The sequence below is a fragment of the Galeopterus variegatus genome, unplaced genomic scaffold (genome assembly GCF_000696425.1).
Source record: "Galeopterus variegatus unplaced genomic scaffold, G_variegatus-3.0.2 Scaffold1356, whole genome shotgun sequence".
In the NCBI taxonomy this organism is placed as follows: Eukaryota; Metazoa; Chordata; class Mammalia; order Dermoptera; family Cynocephalidae; genus Galeopterus; species Galeopterus variegatus.
Window position 1 is genome coordinate 30,062 of NW_007727467.1, and position 24,332 is coordinate 54,393.

General features: G+C 37.5%; 1 pseudogene; it reads right to left on the reverse strand.

Moving 5' to 3' along the window:
* Positions 1 to 19,108: 19,108 nt before the first annotated feature.
* Positions 19,109 to 21,693, reverse strand: LOC103593476 (annotated as a pseudogene).
* Positions 21,694 to 24,332: the final 2,639 nt, after the last annotated feature.

Below are 24,332 nucleotides of genomic sequence, written 5' to 3' on the forward strand. Positions count from 1 at the left end.
TGTCTGTATATATATATATAGATATATATATATATGCATGTACATACATATATACACACATGCACATATATATGGACGTATATCAGAGAGTGTGTGTGTGTGTTTATTCCTGATTTCAAAAGCTTCAATGTTAATTTGCAAACATATTATAACTGATGTTTCTAATACCACAGTGGGCTTGAAGATGTATTTTAGTTTTAGCTGAAACAAACAAAGGTACCACATAGGCAAAAACATGTTTTGTTTTGTTTTTTTCCTTGCATAACTATGTCAAAGAGAGGCAAGAAACAAATCAAATGAAATAATTCAGGATTCTGACTGTGATAACATTTTTTCAGTTAACATTCGTAAACAACAGCAGGTTGATGAAAAAGAGTCCTCTGAGTCCATGGACACTTGCATGCCTCAGGAAGTGCATAGTTTGCTTTGCTTACATGATCTCGCAAAAAATGAATGAGAATCGTGATATTTCCATTTTTTTCCCTATGGGAAAAATTTTAAAAATAATGTGTCCCATCTTTAAATCTTTAAAAACGTTTTTTGAGTACCATTTGGCAAAGATTTTAAAGCCATGTTTTCTCCTAAAATCTCAAAATTTTTAGGTGGGCTCATTTTGAGTTTAAAAAATTTCTCACACTGCATCGTATTTTTAGAACCCGAACTCATGGCATGTTGAAATCTGAGGTTCTGTCCCATTAGCATCAGTGTTGGTGAATCACGAAGTCTGAAGGTGTGTTTTTATTTGGTAGAATGAAGGGTAGAGGCTAAAGAAAATTAAGATATACATTTTCATTTGCTTCCCTGGTTTGCTGGCATGCAGACCACTCAACAGTGATACAATACCGGTTGGTTCAAATTTGGAGAATATTTCTGTTCCCACCACACTTTCCCTAGGAACTTTAACTATTATTGTTTTTGTTATGAAGTGTGCCCTCATAAAAATCCCCTTCAATATAACCTTGAAAAAATTTCAAATTGTTTATAACCCAGTCTTGCAAATAGGGAGCTTCGCCTTTCTGCTCTACCAGCCCACAACATAGCTTGGGCACTGGAGTGAGTCACATAGACTTTCTACTCAGAAAAGTATAGATGTGCCAGAAAAGATTCCCCATCAGCTCTCCCTCCTCTGTTTCTTACTGAAGTGTAATAGGAATATAAGAGGGGATTGTGTGTATTGTAGCCAAGTAGCAAATAGGCAGATGTAATTCTTTGTGAGTTTGGGTCACATTTGCTTTGGAAACCTCTTTGCAGAACAAAACTGCCAGAACTTAATTTTGTTTTAAACGTGCGTAGGCAAGTGCTTAAATATGCATGCACAGCATGTGCTGAACTAAGAGGAAAAGAGCAGATGCAGGGTCGTCTTCCCTCCTGCTATAAAATGTCTTGTAGCTCCCAGACCTCGGGGCCTGAGTGCAAAGCCCAGGTGGAAGGCGGGGTGGTCTCCTGAGCAGAGTGACCACGGGGGCATCGATCTGCTCACTTCTTCCTTTGCTCCATTACCCTGGCTTAGTCATTTCTCACTGCTCTGCCTATTACCTTGTCTGGAAAACTGGGTTATGAATATCTCTACCACCTGGCTCATAGGGATTTGGAGAAGATTAGTGAGATAACATCTGCAAAGTACTTTTAGCTCTTTTTTTAAAAAAGGTGCCATAAAGATTACAAAGTAATATGGACCATGCACAATTAAATTCCCTCAACTTGTAAACACTTTTTCAAGTATTAATAGTAACCTTATGGTAAAAATAGAATAAACTCACTTCCGAAAGAACGGGGGGTGGGCAATAGGTATTATTGACCCATTTCACTCTTTTACTGCCTGTGATTTCCACACCATTGCCTTATGTGATGGTGATGGTAGGAGTGCACCTGCGCGTTGGCTGGAGCCTGTGCCCAACTGAAATTCCAGCAAACACTAGAATGACTTTCCCCCTTTTACAGGTCCCAGCAAATGCACAGTGTCTTGCCTACTCTTGGGTGTACAGTCTATACTTCCTATTTATCTCTTCATGCTTCCTGCTCTATCAAACCTATGAAATCTATTTTGAACTGACTTATCCCCTTTGTACCTTCTCTAACACTTGAGCACTAGATTTTATTCTTTAGCCTTTCTAAACTTGTTTCCAGGATTAAATTGTTTCTCCTAGAGGACAGGAACCGTAAAACAATACCAGGCCCAGAGAGAATCGAGGGTAATGCAAATTTTTTCCCTATTCGCCAACCTTCCTACTTTCCTTTATATCCCTCCTGACCCCTAACAGGTACTTCCAGGTCTATTATTGGCCTGTCAACCTATAAAATGGAAAATCAGAAGGGATTTGAGACTGGTCTTTTGCCACCTCAGTGAGAAACAAAATCTATCTATTATCTTTCCTGAGATGTATACATCATATAGAAATTTCAAATGTCAGCATATAGGGAGATTATGCTTTCTGGGTGAAAAAAAATCCTTAAACTTTTCAAATGATGGTTTATAAGCAGTAAACCATCATTTACTTGCCTTAAAGTTAACTTCAACCCTTGAATTACTTATCTCTGTACTGAGTGCACAGTCGATGCTCAAAGAAATTTATTGATTGCATTGAATTTCTGAATTCCAAATTAGGCCACACGTTTGGTAATTAGGCACCGTGAGATTCTTACTACCAATGCCCACATTATGTGAATTAAGGAAACCTGCACTTGGGAAATGGCTTAGACCCACTTAGAGATACCTGTGAGATTCATGTCGAATTTTGGTTGTGTATTCCGATATGGAAAAAAACAGGTAGCTGTGTCTGGGCCTAATTTATTTACAAGTTAGATATAACAATAAATATGAAACAAAAACATGGCTGAAGTTATGCTTCACCTTTATAACCTGAACTCTATTCTCCAAGGTTTCACGTTGTTTTTAAAATAGCGTATCTAGTTGTCTAAGTTCATTTTGCATTTACCACATCTCTAGCTTGTAACTAGAGTGATTTCTAAGCCTCTCCTAATTCTGATAGGAAATGTAGGTCATATATTAACCTTTTATCTTTTTTATTTCAGTAAGACCCTAGCAATTTGAATTTGAAGCAAATTATCTTCAAGTTTTTATTTGCGTAAAAAGCTATGCTTTTGGAAAATAATTATTTCTAAAGGGGTCAGATTTCATGAGTCTGAAAAGGAAATTACGTTAAAAACATTATTTCCTATAGAGATGTGTTCATAATGTTTTTCATCCCGGCTTGTGACCCAAGATGACACAGCTGTTAAGGTGTTCTAAATATTTTGCTCAGAAAAAAATAAAAAATAAAAATAACCCAAATTCCCCTCCTCTGCTTGTCAGAAACAGCCATTGGTCTGCCGGGCCGAGTGCCTCTCCTTATCTCTACATTTATCGGCCCTCTGGGCTCCATGGATTCCATGTACTCTCCGCAGAGCAACACTTTATCTCTTTGTTTGATAGGTAGGTTTATCTTCAGGTATTTTGTAAGAACAAAGTTACTGTAAAGTCTTTAGTGCTACAAAACCCAGAAACCCAGGCAAGATTGGTGCAGATTCATCAAGTCACAAATAAGCTTCCGGATCCCAAGGTATCAGTTGCAATTAAGAAAGTCCTTGGAGCATTCGTTGGGGTGGAATGGGAAAACGATTTTCTGTCATTAGAGGCAGTGTCGCCTGGTGGTCTGAGCGGAGAAGTGGGAGTCAGGAACTCAGCGATCTAACAGAGGCTCTGTGAAGCCCCTCTGTGCGGCCCCAGGCAGTGGCTGGTCTCAGGAGGGCCACCAAACCTACTTTGAATCTCCCATCTGAAGAGCTCCTTACCCAGGGCCAGGGGATGCACAGCAGGGAGCCTGATTCCTTGTCTGCAAAATTAGAATATTAATACTTGCCTAAATAACAGATTAACCAATTAGTGATTGTTAAGTGCAATGCTTATAGAAAGCAGCAGGAGAAGAAAGGAGAAAAGGAAAAACCAAAACAATTTTATTATTGGATGAGCTTTACTCGGCTCTCGATTTCCTAGTGACCACACCATGCAAAGAGCAGGTGTAGAGAGACTGGACCTTAGCTTTATTCCTCTCAGTAAGAAGATAGATGAGGCTGTTTGTGTCCTGCAAGTCTGCATAAAGCTTTGAATAAATGGAGGGGCAGAAACCATGTTTTGTCCTTCAGTCAATGAATTGCAGGGCAAAGCCTCATATCTGTAATTGAGAGTTGTTCATCCTAAACTCCTGTACTTTAATTTCTTTAGGAAAGAATTATTTCGTGTATTTGGAAATTCCCATATTCTACAATGACCAATTTGCAGTGTATTCATGTATGCGTAAGTGTGTGTGAAAGAGAGAGAAAGAGAGGGAGAGAGAAAGAGAAAAAGAAATATGCACAATAATGTGGAAGAGAAATAAATAGGAAGATACAGAAAAATTGGAGCCTACAGTCGACATTCATCAAACTGATGTAAATTGATGATGATATCTTATATTTTCAGGGAAAAAATTACTTCATCAATTTTTCCTTTTGTTGAAAGTCATTGCACTTGGAAAAGAGCAAGTCCTTGTGTTCCCCATTGTGCATAGTTTTAGGCTGCTCTGAAGATAATATTAAAATTAATTCATTCATGCAAAATGGAAGAAAGTCACATTTTAATTCTCCAAATTTAGAACACTTGACATTTTTAAGCACGAGACCTGCATAAGGAAATGCAGTATATCCTTTGGGCACATTTGCTTACATGACAATATTGAAAATATGCATTTAAAGAAAATAGTAATAGCAATGGCTATGGCTTTACATAAAATATTGCTAAAAATGTCAAATACACTAATATACTTTATTTCTGGTTCTCAAATTCAAACTTAATAGTTGCCACTTCTATTGGTTTTTGTGAATAAGATCCTGATAGTATTTTTTCTTTTCCTTTCACTAAGAATAATTGGTTATTTTAGCTAACTGTAAAAGGTCATCGTTCCGTTATATCTAAAACTTAACCCCTACTATAAGCAGCACTATTCTGAAAAACAGAACACAAGAGCAAAGCGGAATTCAATGATCAGACTAGATTGGAGTACAGTGTCACTTACAAGACATTTTTTTGTCACACTACCATGGAAAGTCTTAGATATAATTTACTAATCATTTAAATATATATAGGAATTTACCTCCCTTTAAAAATTACTTGACAAAATTACTCTTCCCATATGAATGTGTTAAAATAAGTGATTTTATTTGTCGGTAATAAGTAGGTCGGTGTGACTTGCTGTGAAATGGTTAGCATTTCACAAAAACGGAGCAAGAAGACTCTCACCTCAGGCTTCATTTCTCACTTTATATGTATTACTGGTAACCCGAAGAGGAAAAATTCCACAATTTTGTTTTTTTCTAAACATATAGCATGCTGTATATTTAAAATAAATACAAAAGATTTCAGATACATTTTGAAGAAGGGCTGGTATTTACTTTAAAAAAAGATTTCAATTAGAAGGTAAAATAAATTAACTTATAGTGACTAAATTAATTTTACTAAATGTATGTTTGGTTTTCTTAGAAAATCACGAAGAACTGTTTTGGTTACATTTATTATATACTGAGATGTGATTGTTAGAAACATTTTAAAAATTCTACAGGTTTTTTTCTAAAATAACTACTATTGTCCAATATTAAAAAATATTACATTTCTCCATACTTTATTTGTATTTATATTTTGAGGTAATCAGTCATTAGTAATTCCTGCTTTATATGGGCCTCATAGTTTTAATTTATGTATATAAGGAAAGGAATGATTAAATACATATTTTTTTTAAATACTCTTACACGTGAAATAATTTTCAGCATTTTAAATTTTTTTGAATCTCCAAATAATTGGAACTTATGAAAGCTATAGAAAAGGATTGTTCTGTTATTATATTGGGATGTTTATCAGAAATAATAGATATATGGATGATACATCGCATAAGAAAACTTTCTTGGAGTCTAAGTAACACGAATGTTTTAAAATGAAATGTTTTAGAAAGTATATTAAGTGCAAAGAAGCAGTTCAAAAAATAAGTCTTAACATATGAACTAAAATATATGATTAAATGTTTAATATAAACATTATAGGATGAAGAATTAAATCTTTCCTGTAAAATTGGTAAAGAATGAATGTTTTAACGTGAATAAAAATAGATTCACTTTTAATCCTGTATGTTTTTCTCTATTATTCAATTAGATTTTGGAAAAGATATCTTGAGGGTGAACTTCTAAATGAGAAAAAATATTTTATGCTTCTTTTAATTTATTAATCTTAATTTATCGTAACATTTGGAATTTTTTTGAATATTTGCATTTTAAATATGTTTAAAATCCATTTATCCAAAAGTCAGTGTTTGAGATGAGCATTTTTATGTGTGATTTTTATCTTTTACTCCATTTGACAAAGCTGCCTAATAATGATTTCTAACAAAGTCAAAGATAATCACTGATGAAAAGAAGCAAAATAAGACAAATAATGCTAAGCATATTTCTATTTTCTTATATTTATATACAGAAATATTATGAAAATATTTTGGTGCGTTTTATAATTGTGTCAATGTTAATCTGAGATCTAAGTACGATTATACTGATTTCTTCTTTTTAAGAATTCATAGACAGTATTAGTTTCTTCATTTTAGCTTATGGAACAAATTTTCCCAAAATTACCTGAAAGAACTCTTTAATTATAATATTATAAAACAATGTAAAAAATCAGTTGCTTAGCATGAGTTATTTTTACATATTTGTATCCTGTGAATTATTTTTGATCTCACATTTTCAGAAACACATAAAATCATGTAAGTTTATATTATGTGCAAAATCACATATTATATGCTGAATGACACTTAAAAGGAATGAAACAGTAACAGTACCTTATTTTCTGAAGCAATCTTGACACTAATGCTAAATTACAACTTGGAAACATCTAGCAATTTTACCTTTATGAGAAAAGGCTTTTTACATATTTAACATAATTCCAGGGAAAATAAACTGGAATTATGTATAAAGATATGTACGCGGTAACCAAAGGCATTTATATTCCCCTGTAGAATACTTACAATGATTTTATTGCCATTTTGTGTCATTTTCTAAAGGATATAAAATACAGCCAGAAAACAAACTAGACTTTAGATTTAAGGTGACAGCTGCTCTTTCAGAAGCAATATTTAGATATTTAATCTTAAGAACATTGTATAGTTTACAACCAAGTAAAGTACACTTTTGCAGAAATGAAAGGACTGTGGGTTTTGGCTTATAATTTTTGCAGCTGTGATGATCAACGCAGGCACCACTACCAAAACCCATCATCACTAAATCCCAGAGAATAAATCCAAATGTTGGCTCATAGGTTATTTAACCACTTGAGGACATTAACGTAAGAGCTCTACTTTTCCAAAATGCAAAACATCCTTTCTCTGAAAAGATGTTGACTCAAACTATAACTTATAGTGCCTTATCATTTATAGTTCTATTTTTGAAATCTGTAGTTTTAATCTAATTTTAATAGGCTCTTTACTCCTAGTTCAGATTACTGTGCTTCAGATGTAGCAAATGGAATTCCATGGAGGAAAACTTCCACTTCATTTCAGAATCATAATGTGTTTTTACTAGGCCTCCAAATGGTGCTGTCAGTTAATAAGTTCTACAAATACGTAATCCTGTGTAAACTGGGCAAATGAAATCAAAATTTAGTTCCAGAATTTTGTTTCTCTTTTATTTTTCCTTCTCAACCCCCTAATCATATTGACAATGGTCTCTTACTGAACCTTTATCAATATTGTATATGTTTGTCAGTGGGGTATGACACATCCCACCATCTTGATTGTAAATAAAGTCAATTTTATTTTTCCAATTAGACACTCAAGGATGTACCTACCCTTATTAGCAAGCAATTAACTATCTCTTTCTTAAGACCTGTTTACCTGGAAAAATTCTAAGAAATCCAGATACTTCTTTATACCAGAGAGGGCCAGTCCTGCTTCAAACACAGGCCAGAAGGAGCTTATGTTGGCTGTTTCCTGCACTGCCATGGGTGTCACCACTGAACACCAGCTCTGCATAGCCTGAAAGATCCTTGTCTGTTTCTGCAGAATCATCTTCTCATCACACTGTCTGGCACTGATGCAGTGCTATCTCATGCTTGCATTCTATTAGTTCATAATCATCAGATACTAACACTGCAGTGGCAGGGGCCTGGGTGGCTAGTCAACTCCTCAGTGGCTTCAGCCTCGGCTATGCAGTGTGCCAGAACTAGTTTTCCTCCCAAAATAAAAATTTTGATTCTGACAGTTTTTGCCTATTTTTGTTGTTACTGTTGCTTTTATGTAGAGGTAGAATTCAGAGATTCTTTTCTTTTTTTTTTTTTCCTTTTTGTCTTTTTTTGTGTCCGGCAACAGATCGCAACCCTGGATGTACCTACCCTTATTAGCAAGCAATTAACTATCTCTTTCTTAAGACCTGTTTACCTGGAAAAATTCTAAGAAATCCAGATACTTCTTTATACCAGAGAGGGCCAGTCCTGCTTCAAACACAGGCCAGAAGGAGCTTATGTTGGCTGTTTCCTGCACTGCCATGGGTGTCACCACTGAACACCAGCTCTGCATAGCCTGAAAGATCCTTGTCTGTTTCTGCAGAATCATCTTCTCATCACACTGTCTGGCACTGATGCAGTGCTATCTCATGCTTGCATTCTATTAGTTCATAATCATCAGATACTAACACTGCGGTGGCAGGGGCCTGGGTGGCTAGTCAACTCCTCAGTGGCTTCAGCCTCGGCTATGCAGTGTGCCAGAACTAGTTTTCCTCCGAAAATAAAAATTTTGATTCTGACAGTTTTTGCCTATTTTTGTTGTTACTGTTGCTTTTATGTAGAGGTAGAATTCAGAGATTCTTTTCTTTTCTTTTTTTTTCCTTTTTGTATTTTTTTGTGTCCGGCAACAGATCGCAACCCTCAGTGTTGCGCCCGTACGGGACTGGGACCGGCAACAGGATCGCAACCCTCAGTGTCGCGCCCGCACCTTGCTCAGCCAGTGAGCGGGAACCGGTCTATATGTGGGATCCGACCCCTCGGCGGGAGAGCCGCCTCGCTCCCAAGAGGCGCACTGTAACAGTGCGTCACCGGGCCGGCCCCAGAATTCAGAGTTTCTTACTCTGCCTTTTATTGATACCCCATGTTATTTCTTAAAGATAGATTCAAACTAGGTCAAATAGAATTTAAAAGAATAGATGATTATGTGTATGTATGTCTGTAATGTGTGTGTACATCTGTGTGTGTGTGTGCATGTATCCTAATTGCCCTCCAGAAATATGAACAAATGTATAACTGCTACTGCAATGAAATAAAGGTTACTCAGCATTTTGATAGTATTTTTGGCTATAGCCACACTAACTGCATTTTGTGTAACTTAGTCATGTAATGCTGTGTATGAAATATGAAACCACATGGACATCATAGTTCACTGTCCCTCTCTGCCTTCGAAAGATGTTGCATGACTTAAGTTGGGGTTTTTTGCTTATTTTCAAAACATGGCACATTTAAGTTTATCATAAGATCTAAATTGTCTGTAATATTTGTTTTCTAGCAACATTTCTTCCTATTAATCAATAAAATCCATAAAATAGAATAAGTATGACTGTAATATTATCAGCTTATTTTTTTAGTACGTGTTATTTGAGATAAATGACTACACAGATCAATTAAAGTGAAAAGTTTTCATATCTCTTTATAAACACATTGTAGTAATTGGACAGTGAACTGTTTTGCAGAGTTAACTTAGAAGTGACAACAAATAAGTTTTTTTAGCAACCAAAATTGTGGCTAGTTCTGTTTTTATTCCCTCTTCCCCAAACTTAAGTGTATTTGTTAATTTGATGTATATCACATGTACATACAGATCATTTTATATAAGTTCATTTTTGATACATTATGGTGGCAGCTTTGATGAAGAGAAGGGAAATAGCTATAATTATGGGTGCAAATTAGGAGAACCAGGGTATCTCAGAAGGCCACGTGCTGCTGGACCCTGCTGGTGTGCAGCCAGGTACAGAAATGCCTTCAGGTAATTAGTTCAGATTACTGGGAAGTTCTCAAATCACCACTGAACAAAACCACTTCTGCTTCCACTTCTCGTCCTACCCAAGCACTTTAAGAACCTACCCAAGGTTCTTTAAGGAATTCGTATTAATAAGGAGATACTACTGAGTTAAGGAGACATCCCAGCAATTTATTTCCTAGAAGATAAAGTGATGAGTGAGGTTATTACTCTGCATCTGATTCTCAACAATGAAGGAAGTTTGTAAATGATAAGAAACTTAGGGGAAAGTGACCTGGTTTTGGAACTCATGATTCTGGTGAAGGCTGAGTGCCATCCAATTTGTTATTCAAAATGTATATTTCAAAAGTTCAAAGAAGAATTGGGATAAGGGACCCGAAAGGGAAGATATCTCAAGAGGCATGGGAAGAGATCTAGGATTGTAATTCTGACTTGCATTTTTAGGCAGTCTTGATAAGAAGAGAGAAGATATCTAACCAAATGTGGTACTGGGCGGGATGTTTCCCGAGAGACTTAGGATTTAAAAGATCATATGCAAAGAAGTAGAAAGAAAGGTATATAAAGAGAATAAATGTAAGAGATAGTAGAAAAGAATGACAGGGATGCAAATATTGGAAAAGGACTACATAATTTCAGGCATCAGTTGGAGAATTGGGCTCTGGCAAGAGAGATCAACAGGGCAGGAAAAAATCAGAGTGTCCAAGGATATCTGTTTTCCTGTTTTTCTCACCTGGATTTAGTTGTATATGTCAAACACCTAGACTGTTTCTCCTTAATCACAAAGGATATTTGTTAACTCATATAAACAGGAATTACCATAGCTATTCTGATGAAATGGCTAAATTTCGAAGCTCAAGGATATTATCAAATCTCGTTTTTCTTTCTTTTTTTTTTTTTCATCTATGTTTGCTTCATTCTTGAGAATGTTTCTTTCACACTATAGCATTGCTCCAGGCTTTTGTTATTCTCAGTACACACTATCTTGGAAGGAGACTTTCTTTTCCTTACATTTCAATTAATGCCCTTTTTCTACTTTGCCCACCCTGGAGAGAGGCTGGCTACATGATTTATGACGGGGGAGTAGTTATAGAAAGAAAAAATGGCTTTGTAACCAAAGAAGATCTTGTCAGATAAGCAGATGTCCTCTTTGGTTTGCAGAGAAATACACTCAATTTGCCAATTTATACTGAGATGTGGCTCCCTACCTTTCTCATCCGGATGGCCTTCAGTTCAAGAGGTTGTAAGTTCTGGGGAAAAACAATCCTTCAGCAGAATGCTTGGAAATGTTAGATACCTTCAAGAAGTAGAAGAGACATATGAAGTCAGTGAAATTCGTGATTATTATAAACAGTCCAGGGTTAAACCCAAACTGTGTGTGACAAGTGAAACAGGATGTTGGCATGGCTGCTCGTTGTGTTCAAGATAATTAGTCTTGTATATACAGAAAGCTTCTCTAGGGACAATGAGTTCCTACTAAAAGGAATGTTGTCCTGTGTTTTCTCCCTTTGTTTCCTATCAATTTCATCAAACAAAAGTTATTAAAGGCAATAGAGAAGATCCTAGTCTTTTGGATTCTGGCATTTTGGGTTTCAGTAGAATTAGAAAAATTCACTTTTTGAACATATTTTCATCGCTATGATCCTTTACTCTATTATTACTAAAAATATTTATACAAATATTACTTTATTTTTTTTTTAGGGTTGTTATAAAATTATCATAAAGGTCAGAAGTGGAACTGAAGCATGAAACCTAAATTATAAGCTTTTATTAAACCGTGGAATTTGCATAATAATATGGCATTTCAGGGGATTTCCAAGTTACAATTTTTCCAGGGGAAAAGAATGAAAAAAAAATAACAGCTTTTGTTCATTTCACCTAAATATTTCTTTGAAACATGGTAAATTCACATGTGCCCATTTTATCACTACTTTTCAGGTGTTTGGTGATGTCAGTGGCTTAAAGTTTGTCCACAGTGAAGTGATCGCAGCTATTTAAGAGCATACACGTGAGATGGACACGATATTGTGAGATTCCTTTGATCATTAAAATGAAAAGGTGTTTTTTTTCTGTTGATTTAATATTTAATTCATTTTTATATATGAGTGCATCAACTAGGGAGTCCCGAGAGCTAGTTCCTTCTTCTTGTATTCTTAAGTCTCCACTACGGTGCACAAGTTGTGGTGAGATGACCAAATTCAACTTCCTTTCCAACCCCACTGCCTTATAGTAGGTAGTTGACTCAAAGTTGATAGCAGGTATTGGAAACAGCAGCTAGAAGTCATGATCATTGCAAATGAGTTTTCAGAGAGAAGAGAGATCCCCTTCATCTTTGTTAGCTTAGAGAGAGTGACTTGGCTACTCTGGAATTTGAAGAGAGAGAGGATGCCGTTTTAGCATTCTCTGACACTAGTATTCTCACATGTGAAAAAAATAAGGGGAATGACTGGAAGACGGTAAGACCAATTCTAAATAAATTCTTGAAAAACTTCAAGGAAAAAAAATGAAAACAAAAGTTAAATAGCAACAGCAAAAAAATCAGTCATTTAAATGGCTGATTTAATCGGTTTGCAGAGTATATGTTTTACATTCTAAAACAACAACCAAGCCCAAACTGAATGGCTCAGATTTGGGATCTTTGTATTCACTTAAACTCTTTCTAAAGGGATCAAAGTAGCACACCCCCTTTCCAGTCCTTACACAGTCCCTTTTCTTATTTATTCCCTTGTTTCCCTCTCTTTCAGCTGAAGGTTTAAAGGAAAAGGATTTGATCATGAATGGACAATGAACCATCAGAGGGTTGATGGGTCACAGTAAATCCTGCATCATTAAGAATCCTTTGTCCTCACTATACAGGAATAAATACAGTGGATGTCTAGGCCCTCTGGCCTCCCTCTGCACATTAAAGGAAGTGTGAGCAAATATTGTTTTAGCCACATCTCTCAAACAGCAGACTGTGCTTATTAGAGGACTCAAATTGATACCTATAATTACAAACCATATGAAATGTATCCAATCCTGGTGATTTTTCAATTCCCACTTTAATCTCTGTTTAACTTTTATGATACCACCAGTCTGAGATAAGAAGTTTTCATTAGGATGACATTAGGAGTTCCCTCTCTTGGCAGAAATTAGCATCTATATATACATAGAAATATAGACAGAATTATACTGTCTGTATTTTTTATCTTCTATGGATATTATTGAAGGCCAATCAAAATATATTCATATCTCTGTCAACAGATCTCAACTTTACACATACTAATAAACATTCTAAACGTGTTAAAATGGCATCCTCTCTCTCTTCAAATTCCGGAGTAGCCCAGGCTCTCTCTAAGCTAACAAGGATGAAGGTGATTTCTGGTCTGTCTGAAAACATATTTGCAATGATCGTGACTTCTAGGTGTTGTTTCCAATACCCGTTGGCAACTTTTAGTTGAAATGACAACACCTGCTCACCCCAGGCAACTAGAATCTTCCTTCAGATATTTAAATGTCATTACCACTGACTTCCTTCCTTCCTCACCTCCACTCTTGCACATATAATTACCCACAGCTCTGATCACCTAATATTTACCTCCACTTTTATTTAACAGCTTTGTATGCTAATTACATACTTTTGCTTTTCCCATTAGTACATGAGTTACCTGTGGACAGAGAATTTTTAAATGAATTCACCTAGTATCAGAACTTGGAATGGTGCTTGGTCATCTGCAGGGGTTCAGTAAATATTTGCCGTGAAATAGAGGTGGAAATAGGGTCAGGTCTTTATTGTGCTCTCATTTACAGAATGAAGAGGGCCAAGCAAACAGATTTTAAAAAGTAGGGACAGATATATTAAAATAAATTTTATAATACATCAGTACCAGCAGAAAAGTTTCTGAGATGAAATAAATGTATACATGTAAGTAGATTTCTGCATCTTAAGCTGTATTTCACTAAAATATTAGCTCAAGTTGATAAATCACAGTGAAGTTGAAAAAGTGCTATGGTACTTAGCCTCCACTTACTCAACCGAATTAATATAAATACCTGGCAGTTTTGCAGCTCTGTCACTTCTATTTATACTTCCGTCACTAAATTCTAAGCTCTGTGAGGGCAGGGATCACTGCTTTATTCAGTTATCTCCCCAGTTTCCTGATACTGTACTTTGAACTGATAAGTGCTCAGCCCATTTTTTGGGGGTGAAAGAATAAAAAGATAGCCAGATTTCACTTTAATTTATAAGTAATGTGCTATATGACAGTGAACTGAATGAATAATACAGAGATCACCAATCAATCAATCGATACTTTTTCTTTTTTGTGTTTCCTTTAGGAAATTGGTGGCCCCAGTGGAGAGATGAGTATAATTAAGAAAAGCAATATTTTCTGCCCCCTCAAGGATGCCCCTGGCCACAGTGTATTTCCTAATCCAAGGCATCTTCTACTACATTATTGCAAAGCATGAGTTTTCAATATTTTAAAATACAAGTCTGTAGAGTGTTTTGCTGCTGCTATTGTTTTATATTTGCTTTCCCTGACATTGAACTTACCTTACTGAAAGCATTGAGTATTAAGTAATAGATTCAACATTTGAATGTGTCTAAAGCTTTAATGACGTTATATGTATACATAGGTGTGCGGTGGGTAGACATTTACCAGCATGTTTTTTCATGAGTTCTTCCTTCTTGTTGAAAAGAACTTTTCTAATGTTCATGTGCTCAGTGCTGTAACACAGTCCAATGTTGAAATAAGATTTGGATACTGTCTACATCTGAAGGAAACACTACATTTGAGTTGGCATTGAAGGGACCTATTTATTTTGGTGGTTTTTGGATGTACGTGTATGGTTAGGTTCTCAAGGACAATAAAGAAAAAAATGAACTTTTTATATTTATAATCAATTTATCTCATTTCCTGTGGCCCTTTGTGAAGCAAAAAAAAAATGATATCATGGATAAGGAGAGATGGTGGTAGTCTTTGTAAACAGATGCTCTGCAGGTGCTGAGTTCAACTGTGAGAGGCATCAGTGCGACGTCCTCTTAGGAGAGTACACCTATTTATTCACAGTGCAAAGTATTATTTCAAAATTCAAGACAGGTTTCTGGGAGACTGTATATCTGTTAATTCAGTCATCGGTCTTTTTCAGTTTATTCAGGATCATTTATAATGCTAACATTATTTTTAAAGGATCTATTAGTAAAACAATATCCATAAATGCAAGCATATATTCTCAGTGACTCCATTGATAACGTCGTCCCTAGTATTGCAGTAAGTTACTGATTGACTTGTCATTCAGCTGATACTTTTTCTCATCAAGAGATAATGCACCCTACAAAATATGCTTATAGTTGAAAACTGTAAACAAAAAATAATTTTCTAATAGACCATTTTTGCTAGTACCTACCATGCTCTTATTGTTTATATTATCCATTTGGTATTCAGTTCTATTAAGGAATGAAAATATACATAAGATGGAATTAAAAATTTAAATGCTTGCTGTAAATTTAAAAGTGAACTCTATTAAATGTTGCTTGTATTATATTCAGTGACAACAGATGGATTACAATAAGTGTCAGTTCAGCAAGTGGATGACAAATGAGTGATCTTCATCCCTCAGTTAAATATGGTGCTAAGTGGTATGTGCTAGCATTAAAAGCAAATTACTTATTACTTCAATAATCACAGCATGAGAGTATTGTGTTGGAAGGTGTATTTCCAGGCTTCTTTGGTCCTCAGTTTTGTTAAATAAAGCAACTGATAATGCTTGGAAAAGCAGAAGAAAAGGCCTTGATGGCATCATGGCATTTCCACTCCACAAGTGCTTATTCAGATGTTTCCAAATGGTCTTTTCTTTATATTTCAGTTATGAAGAATTCACGAACACACAGGCACACTATTTATGTGGACATATACATACATATGAACAGTGCATCTGGTCCAGCCAGCCTGTATGTGAGGCACAAATCCCTTCATTACAGTTGGCCGTATAGCTTAATCTTAAACACCTCCAGAGATGGGAAGAGCCACCATTCCAAATGAGAACCCGTAAGACTAGGAGATCCTCCCAATAGTTTGAAAACAGCAGCTGTTGGGTTTAATATCCATGTGAGAACCTGCTATGTTAATATAGCAGCAAAGAGCCTTGGCAAATGGCAGGTTCCAACTAAGTAGTTGGTGATTGAGTGAAATAAAGTAAGCCTGGTCTTTTTAAAAATCCATATTCTTGCCTTTTGAATACAGTGCATTTTACACAGATTTTCCTGTTTGTAATGGGTGAGGAATTGGGGAGGTGGGGAGAGCAGATATAGTCAGGGGTGAGGAAGGTAGCCCTGGGTCCTCCTTCCAGGCATCCAGGAAATTTCCATTGCCCCACAAAAGAAAAAGAAAAAAAATATTCTTTTTACATACTCTACCAATGTCTTCAGTGCTTTAAATATGGCTATATATTACATATTATACATATTATATATATATATATATATAATACAGTGAAACATTGGTTTTGTGACATGAACACAGGGATCTGTTTGATATTTTGGACATTTGCAGCTACCAGGATAGTTTGGAATTTAGAGTCCCTTCTCTTATTGACTTCCTTAATCTCTTGAGACCCTGGGAGGAACAGGAATTCTTTCCTCAAATTGTATAAATTCCTTAAGTTCAAACTCCTCAATATCTGGGTCAAAATAGGAACTCAGTAATTACTTGATAAGTGGGTGAATGGATGAATGAATGGAGAATTGAATGAGATAGCACAGCACAGTGGTTAAGAGCTGGGGCTCTGGAGTTGGAGCCAGGATGACATCCTGCAGTATGGCTCACTAGCCATGTGACTTGGACAGGCTATTCAACCTCACTGAGAGATGTCGAGCAGTATTTGCTTGTCCACCGATGTAATTAAGTATGTATATGTCATTTCAGGATTACAGGATTGGTGAGAACATTGGCAATATCTAAATATCTCATGCACTCTGTCCACCCTACTCCAGAAAAAAAGTTGTCTCACATTGGGACTTCTGGGTCCCTAGCTGACCATAAGGGATGTGAGAGCTACCTGGCCAGAAGGGGAGCTTAAAAGGGCATCAGCTGTGCTCCAAGGGCCAGATTACTATGAGCTAAGGCACCAAAGATTCTTTTTCTTTTGAAAGTGACTTTATACTTTCAGTTCACCTTCTCCTTGGATGGTCTTTGTTGCCCTGAGTTTGTTCTTCAACTAATTTTATACTCAGTGTGAGGAGGTAGCATGATTTTCTTAACAGTTCCCTCAGGTGTGAAGGCACCTGAGTAGTTTCAACCAACCTCTCAAATGGCATTTTATCAGTGTCTGCTTCATGGAGCTGTTGTGAGGATTAACAGAGATGGTGAAGGGAATGTGTTGCCTAGTGTGATTGGCCAGAGAAGTTAATGAGTGAAAAGAGGAAAGAAAGGAAAGGAAAGAAAAAAGAAGAAAGGGGTCAGGAGGAAAGAAGTGATGGAAGGACGGGAAAAAAAGAATGAAAGGACGTAAAGAATATATTTCTAGAAGTAAGATTATTAAGTCAGTGGAGAGCACATTTAAAATTTTAATATGTACCAATTTTACTTAAATATTATACCAATTTTTATTTCAATTAGAAAAGGTGATTGAGATAAGCCCTTTTTCCAGAATATTGCTAGTAATTGAGATTAATAGTAAAAATATTTTCTCATTGAAAAGGTGAAAAATACTTAATTGGAAATGCTGTTTATTTTACATGATTAATGAAAATTTGTAGCTTTAATATTGGAACTCACTTTTTTATTGATTTATAATAGCTCTTTATATATTAAGTGCAGTAAAAACTTTATATATAGTATATCACCAAATTATGCCAAGAATGTCAATTGTATATATTTTGGCATAAAAAAGTTCTAAACTTTTATGTAGTTTAATTTGTAAATTTTTCTTTATTGCCTTAATATGGTGTATTAAATAGTTGACCATTTCTCTGATATTTTGAAAAGTTGCTTTTATTATATATAATAAGCACATTTAGGTTTTTTATTTTTCCTGGAATGTGTTGCTGTTCCACTGATTTACTGTATATTCCCATGCTAGTATCAGGCTTCTTTAATTAGTGTAGCTCTTAGATGAATCAGGGCATCCTAGATTAAACTACATACCGTTAAGAAAGATTTGCTGGAAACACAGGCAGAATGAGTGAAGAGAAAGAAACACAACATGAAGAGGAATATTGGACCTAGGTAATGGATACATGAGAGTTCATTAGATTTTTTTTTTTTACTTTTGAGTATGTTTAACATTTTTTATAATAAGTTAATATGGTCATATGACAATATATATGGAACAGATATGATGTAATATTATATATCTATTAAAGTTACATTTTCAAATAATAAGTGATGACATGAGGAACATTAAAAATATAATGTAGGTGAAAAGGGTGGGATACATATACTGTGATCCCAATGATTTTTTGTTGTTGTTTTCAGGAACTGATATTTGTTATCAAGTCATATTTGATGTCAACAAGATGCCACAACTACAAAAAAACATTATGCTCATTGCAATCTCAATGCAAACAGTCAAATGGAACCCCAGTCATTAAAAAAGCAACTCAAATTACTCCAAAAAGCAACTGAAATTTTTAAACATCTTTATCCATCCAGCCAATGAATTAAAATGGTTAACAAGAAAATATACAAATTCAGAAGTCTGGTATCGATCCTGTTTTATAAAGGTAACTGCTTAAGCATTTCTATCGATNGTGATGACATGAGGAACATTAAAAATATAATGTAGGTGAAAAGGGTGGGATACATATACTGTAATCCCAATGATTTTTTGTTGTTTTCAGGAACTGATATTTCTTATCAAGTCATATTTGATGTCAACAAGATGCCACAACTACAAAAAAACATTATGCTCATTGCAATCTCAATGCAAACAGTCAAATGGAACCCCAGTCATTAAAAAAGCAACTCAAATTACTCCAAAAAGCAACTGAAATTTTTAAACATCTTTATCCATCCAGCCAATGAATTAAAATGGTTAACAAGAAAATATACAAATTCAGAAGTCTGGTATCGATCCTGTTTTATAAAGGTAACTGCTTAAGCATTTCTATCGATTAACATTAAACTCTCAGCCACTCAGCTTCATGGCGTTCATCATCCGGCAGGCTCTCTCAGCCACCATTAGCAACTCAGACGTAACCGCACTGCACCCCTTGGACTGCCCGTTTTCTATCTTGATGTTGGTGTACAGCACGTGGCCACATTCGCTGAATCTGTCCTTTAGCATCTTCCATGTAAAATTGAATGGGAGATTTCTCACAAATATCTGGCAGGCCTTCCTGGCCACCCCCAGGCACACGGCCTTCAGCTCTACCAAAGGAATCTGTGAAGCTTCCTCCAAAGTTGCCACGCTCCATCTCAATGGCATGGCCAAAGCTGGCACTGCCACTGCCATCCATGGCCAGGCCCGTGGCAGGGCCCATGTGCTCCAGGCTGTTGGTGCCCATTTGCTCCCGGCCCGTGTACTGGAGACTGCTGGCACCCATGTGCTCCAGGCCAGCTCCCATGCCTGTGGCCACCATGCGCTCCATGCTGAGGCCCATGTGCTGGACACCAGAGTCCATGCACTCAATGGTCTGGCCCACATGGTTGATGGGCCTGGCCATGTGCTTGAGGACGAAGCACATGCGGGCACCTATGCACTCCATGCCAAAGCCAGTGCACCCCATGGTCTGGCCCATGCACTCAGTGCTGGAAGTCACGTGGTCAAGGCCCAGCAGGCCCACGCACTTGATGCTGGAGCCCACACGATCTATGCCATGGCCCAGGCCTGTGCCCATGTGCTCCATGCCAGCACCTCCAATGTAGTCAATGCTGGGNCATGGCCCAGGCCTGTGCCCATGTGCTCCATGCCAGCACCTCCAATGTAGTCAATGCTGGGACCCATCCTCTCAATCCCGGATATGCTGCCTCCACCTCCACTGCTTATTCAGCCTATATTCATTCCAGATCCACATCGACCCATCTTTTCCACACCACCTCCAAAGGGTCTCTCCATGCCTCCCATTTTATTTATTACAAATCCTGTGTCTTCCATTCCCATTCCTGCAGGCCCTATGTTTCCCATTTCAATGCCTTTATTCAGATGATTGGCATCAATAGGCTGCCTTCCTGGTCCTAACCGCACGCCAATACCACCAAGTCCACGGGGGAAGTTGTTGTGGACGCTCTGGAGGGAAAAAAATGACCCTTTGGCAATGCCCTCTAATCCATTTTGACATGCATTTTCTATCAGATAGCAGTTGGCCATTAAACATAGATACAGCTTGCACAGCCTCTGTGGACTGTTCAAAAGTAACTAGCCAGTGCACCCCATGGTCTGGCCCATGCACTCAGTGCTGGAAGTCACGTGGTCAAGGCCCAGCAGGCCCACGCACTTGATGCTGGAGCCCACACGATCTATGCCATGGCCCAGGCCTGTGCCCATGTGCTCCATGCCAGCACCTCCAATGTAGTCAATGCTGGGACCCATCCTCTCAATCCCGGATATGCTGCCTCCACCTCCACTGTTTATTCAGCCTATATTCATTCCAGATCCACATCGACCCATCTTTTCCACACCACCTCCAAAGGGTCTCTCCATGCCTCCCATTTTATTTATTACAAATCCTGTGTCTTCCATTCCCATTCCTGCAGGCCCTATGTTTCCCATTTCAATGCCTTTATTCAGATGATTGGCATCAATAGGCTGCCTTCCTGGTCCTAACCGCACGCCAATACCACCAAGTCCACGGGGGAAGTTGTTGTGGACGCTCTGGAGGGAAAAAAATGACCCTTTGGCAATGCCCTCTAATCCATTTTGACATGCATTTTCTATCAAATAGCAGTTGGCCATTAAACATAGATACAGCTTGCACAGCCTCTGTGGACTGTTCAAAAGTAACTGTGCCTATTCTATGACTTTTTCCATCTTTATCCTCAAGAATGTCTGCTCGTACCACCACACCAGCCATACTAAATACTTCCCTCAGTTTCTTACGGCTAACTTTCTAATCCAGATTTGCTACAAATCTTGTACTTCCAAGTCTTCCAGCCTGCAATACAGGGAAAATCTCATTTGGGATGTTAGGATTATTTAGGTCACTGGTGGGATATTAATCATTCCTGGGCCACCTGGTCCCATCCCCATCCCACCAGCCACAGCCATCACCTTCTGCATCACTTTCCTGGCACGTTCACTGTCAGGGACTTCTTGACTTCCAGTGGTCTTCCACTCAGGCTATGCTTGCTTAGAACTTCTAGAGCTTTTTTCATGCTCTCTTCCATCTTGAATTCAACAACAGCACATCCCCTTGACTGTCCTTCAGCGTCCATCAAGAGCTCCACACATGTCTCCTCACCAACTTTTTCTTTAACCAGGTCTTTGTGTGACTGCCATTTCACATCAAAAGGTATGTTTGTAATGAAGGCTCCATGTCTTATAGTAGGATTGGCATATGGCTCAAAGTGATTGCCTCCTCTTTTTAAGGTTTCCTCTTTTTTCTCATTCTGAGTGGGTCGTTCTCTTTCACTCTTCGGGCCAAAGACCTGTTGCCACTCTGCAGGCCGGGCATGCCCCTCTTGTCCTCCGTTTTGATCTTTATCATGGCCACCTCGGCCTCTGCTTCGACCCCTGCCACCATTTTTCTCTGCATCTGGGATTTGTGTCTGATACCAATGATTAAAAATACATATTGTATAGAAAGAATTTGGAAGAACAAATATAGATATGTTGATTGTGGCTATTGTTGGTGGTGTGACTATACATTTCAGTTTTATTTTCTTTCTAATTGTCTATATTTTCCATGTTTTCTACTATGAGCTCATGAGTTTCCTGTAATCAGTGCTGAAATAAATGTAATTTTAAGATCTAAAACCACTGAAGAAATAAGAAAAGTATATGTGATATCATCTATAAAACTAAAATTTATATTATATTTATAATATTATCTACCAAGGAGGTGGCATTTTCCACCAAAAGTTGCATTCTAAGAATATTTTAGAAGATGAAGGTTGTATGAAATAGGGACAGAAAGCTTTAAATAGCAGAGAAGATGAGATGAAAACACAACAGGATGAATATAAAGGAAGATGAATGGAGTAAGGAAAGATTACCTAAAAATGCAACTGCAAAGTTAAAAGGCATCTTTGGGGCTTGAAAGGGCAGAGTTGATGCTGCAGAAAATCAAATCGTGTTGATTCCGTGCATTCCTCTTTGCTGTCTCCCACCTCCTGTCTTTCTAACTCACTCTCTCTAGAACCTGACTGTGCAGTCCATCTCCAGCTCCCATCATGGACTCTCCATGGATCACATTTTCCTTAGTTCGTTCCTTCTCGTGCTCTTCCTCCTTACCCAGCTCAGTTTCCACAGTCAACAACCATCAACACTCCCTTGCTTACACCTTCTGCTTGCCTCTCTCTCATCTCTCATTTCCTCTTATTACTTGGTGAAACCACAGCCCTAGTTGAATCCACCTGTTTTGTGCCTACACCTATGCAATTAAATGCAGCTGGAGAAAAAGAGATACTGGCACTGGCTACTCTTACTTTAAATGAATGACAAGAGACCTCAATAGGCCTTTAACCCCTCCTGGTAATCATATTACATTTTCCTATGTCATTCAGCCTTCCACTGTCCTACATGATGATATCACTTTTTATCGTCTCCTTCAAAACTTGCAACACATCTTTCCTTAGTGCTGTGAATTGAATGTCTTCCCAAAACTCATTGAAGCTTGACCTCCATTGTAACAGTGGGAAGTGCCATTATAGTATTTGAAAGGTGGATCTTTTAAGAGGTGATTAGATTGTGCGGATGGTGCCCTAGCAAATGGATTGATTCATTCATGGGGTAATGGCCGGGTTTCTGCTTTCTAAAGTGAGCAAGTGAGAATGTTAGCCCTCTCTTGCTCAGCCCATTTCTCCTGCTATATGACACCCTGAATCTCCACGGGACTCTTTACGGAGAAGAAAGCCCTCACTAGACATGTTTCCTGGACTTTGGACTTCCCAGCCTCTAAATCTTTAAGAAATAAATTTCATTCCTTTATAATTACCTAGTTTCAGGTATTCTGTTATAAGCAACAGAAATGGACTAATACACCTAGCCTCACTCTCAAATGATAAACTGGCTTTCTACTTCACTGAGAAAATTGAAGCAATTAGAGGGAAACCTTCACCAATTCCTGCTGACCTATGTACCCACTGACCAGCTCCTGCTCCCCCATGTGCTGCCTTTCAGCTACGTGCCTTTACTAGAGGGGGAGGCACCATGAACTTTTCTAAAGCTGATCCTTCCACAATGTACTAGATCATATCCTTGACTCTGTTGGTTCTTTCCTCTCTTTTCCACGTTATCATTTTCATTATTTTACTCTCCATTTGACAATATAAATTTGCTATTATTTCTCCATCTTGGGAAAAAAATTACTTCTCTTGACTCCACTTCTCCATCATCTACAACTTCATTTCTCTGATCCCCCTTATAAAAAGACTCCTTGGAAGAGCTTTTTATTTTTGCTGCTTCTAATTCCTCTCCTCCCATGCTTGCTGCCACCCACTGTAGTCAAGATTTTACACCTGTACCCCAAAGAGACCACTCTGACCAAGGTCAGCAAAAATCCTACCTACCCCATGGTGCTGGATCCAGCGGTCAATTCTCAATCCTCACCTTACTTGATTGAGTAGAAGTGTTTGACATAATTTCGCATTCTCTTTTTCATGATACGTTTTCTTTACTTGTCTACCAGGACACTACTCTCTGTTTTTCTCCCTGCAGTTTTCAGTTCCCTTTGCTGTGTTCTTCTCTTTTCTCCTCTGTTGAAGTGTTCCTCCTTCATTCTCTTTTTTCTCTCTTCATTCATCAGTGATATCATTGAGTAGATGAAATAATACTGTAGTTTGAGTGTGTCCCCCTCCAAAATTCAGGTGTTGACAATGTGGCAGTATTAGGAGGTGAGGTCTTTAAAAGGTGACCAGGCCATAAGGGCTGCTCCCTCATGAATGCGAGGCAGGCCCTTATAGAAGAGGCTTCATGCATGCTCAGCTAGCTTTCTCTTCTACTCTTCTGCCCTGGGAAGACACATCGTTCATTCACTTTTCCCTTCTGCCACATATTGATGCAGCAAGAGGCCCTCATCAGATGCTGATGACCCTTGATCTTAGACTTCCCAGCCTCCAGAACTGAGAGAAATAAATTTCTGTTCTTTAAAAATTACCCAGTCTGTGGTATTGTTATAGCAGCACAAACAAACTAAGACAAGTGAGATTCAAATTTTCATCT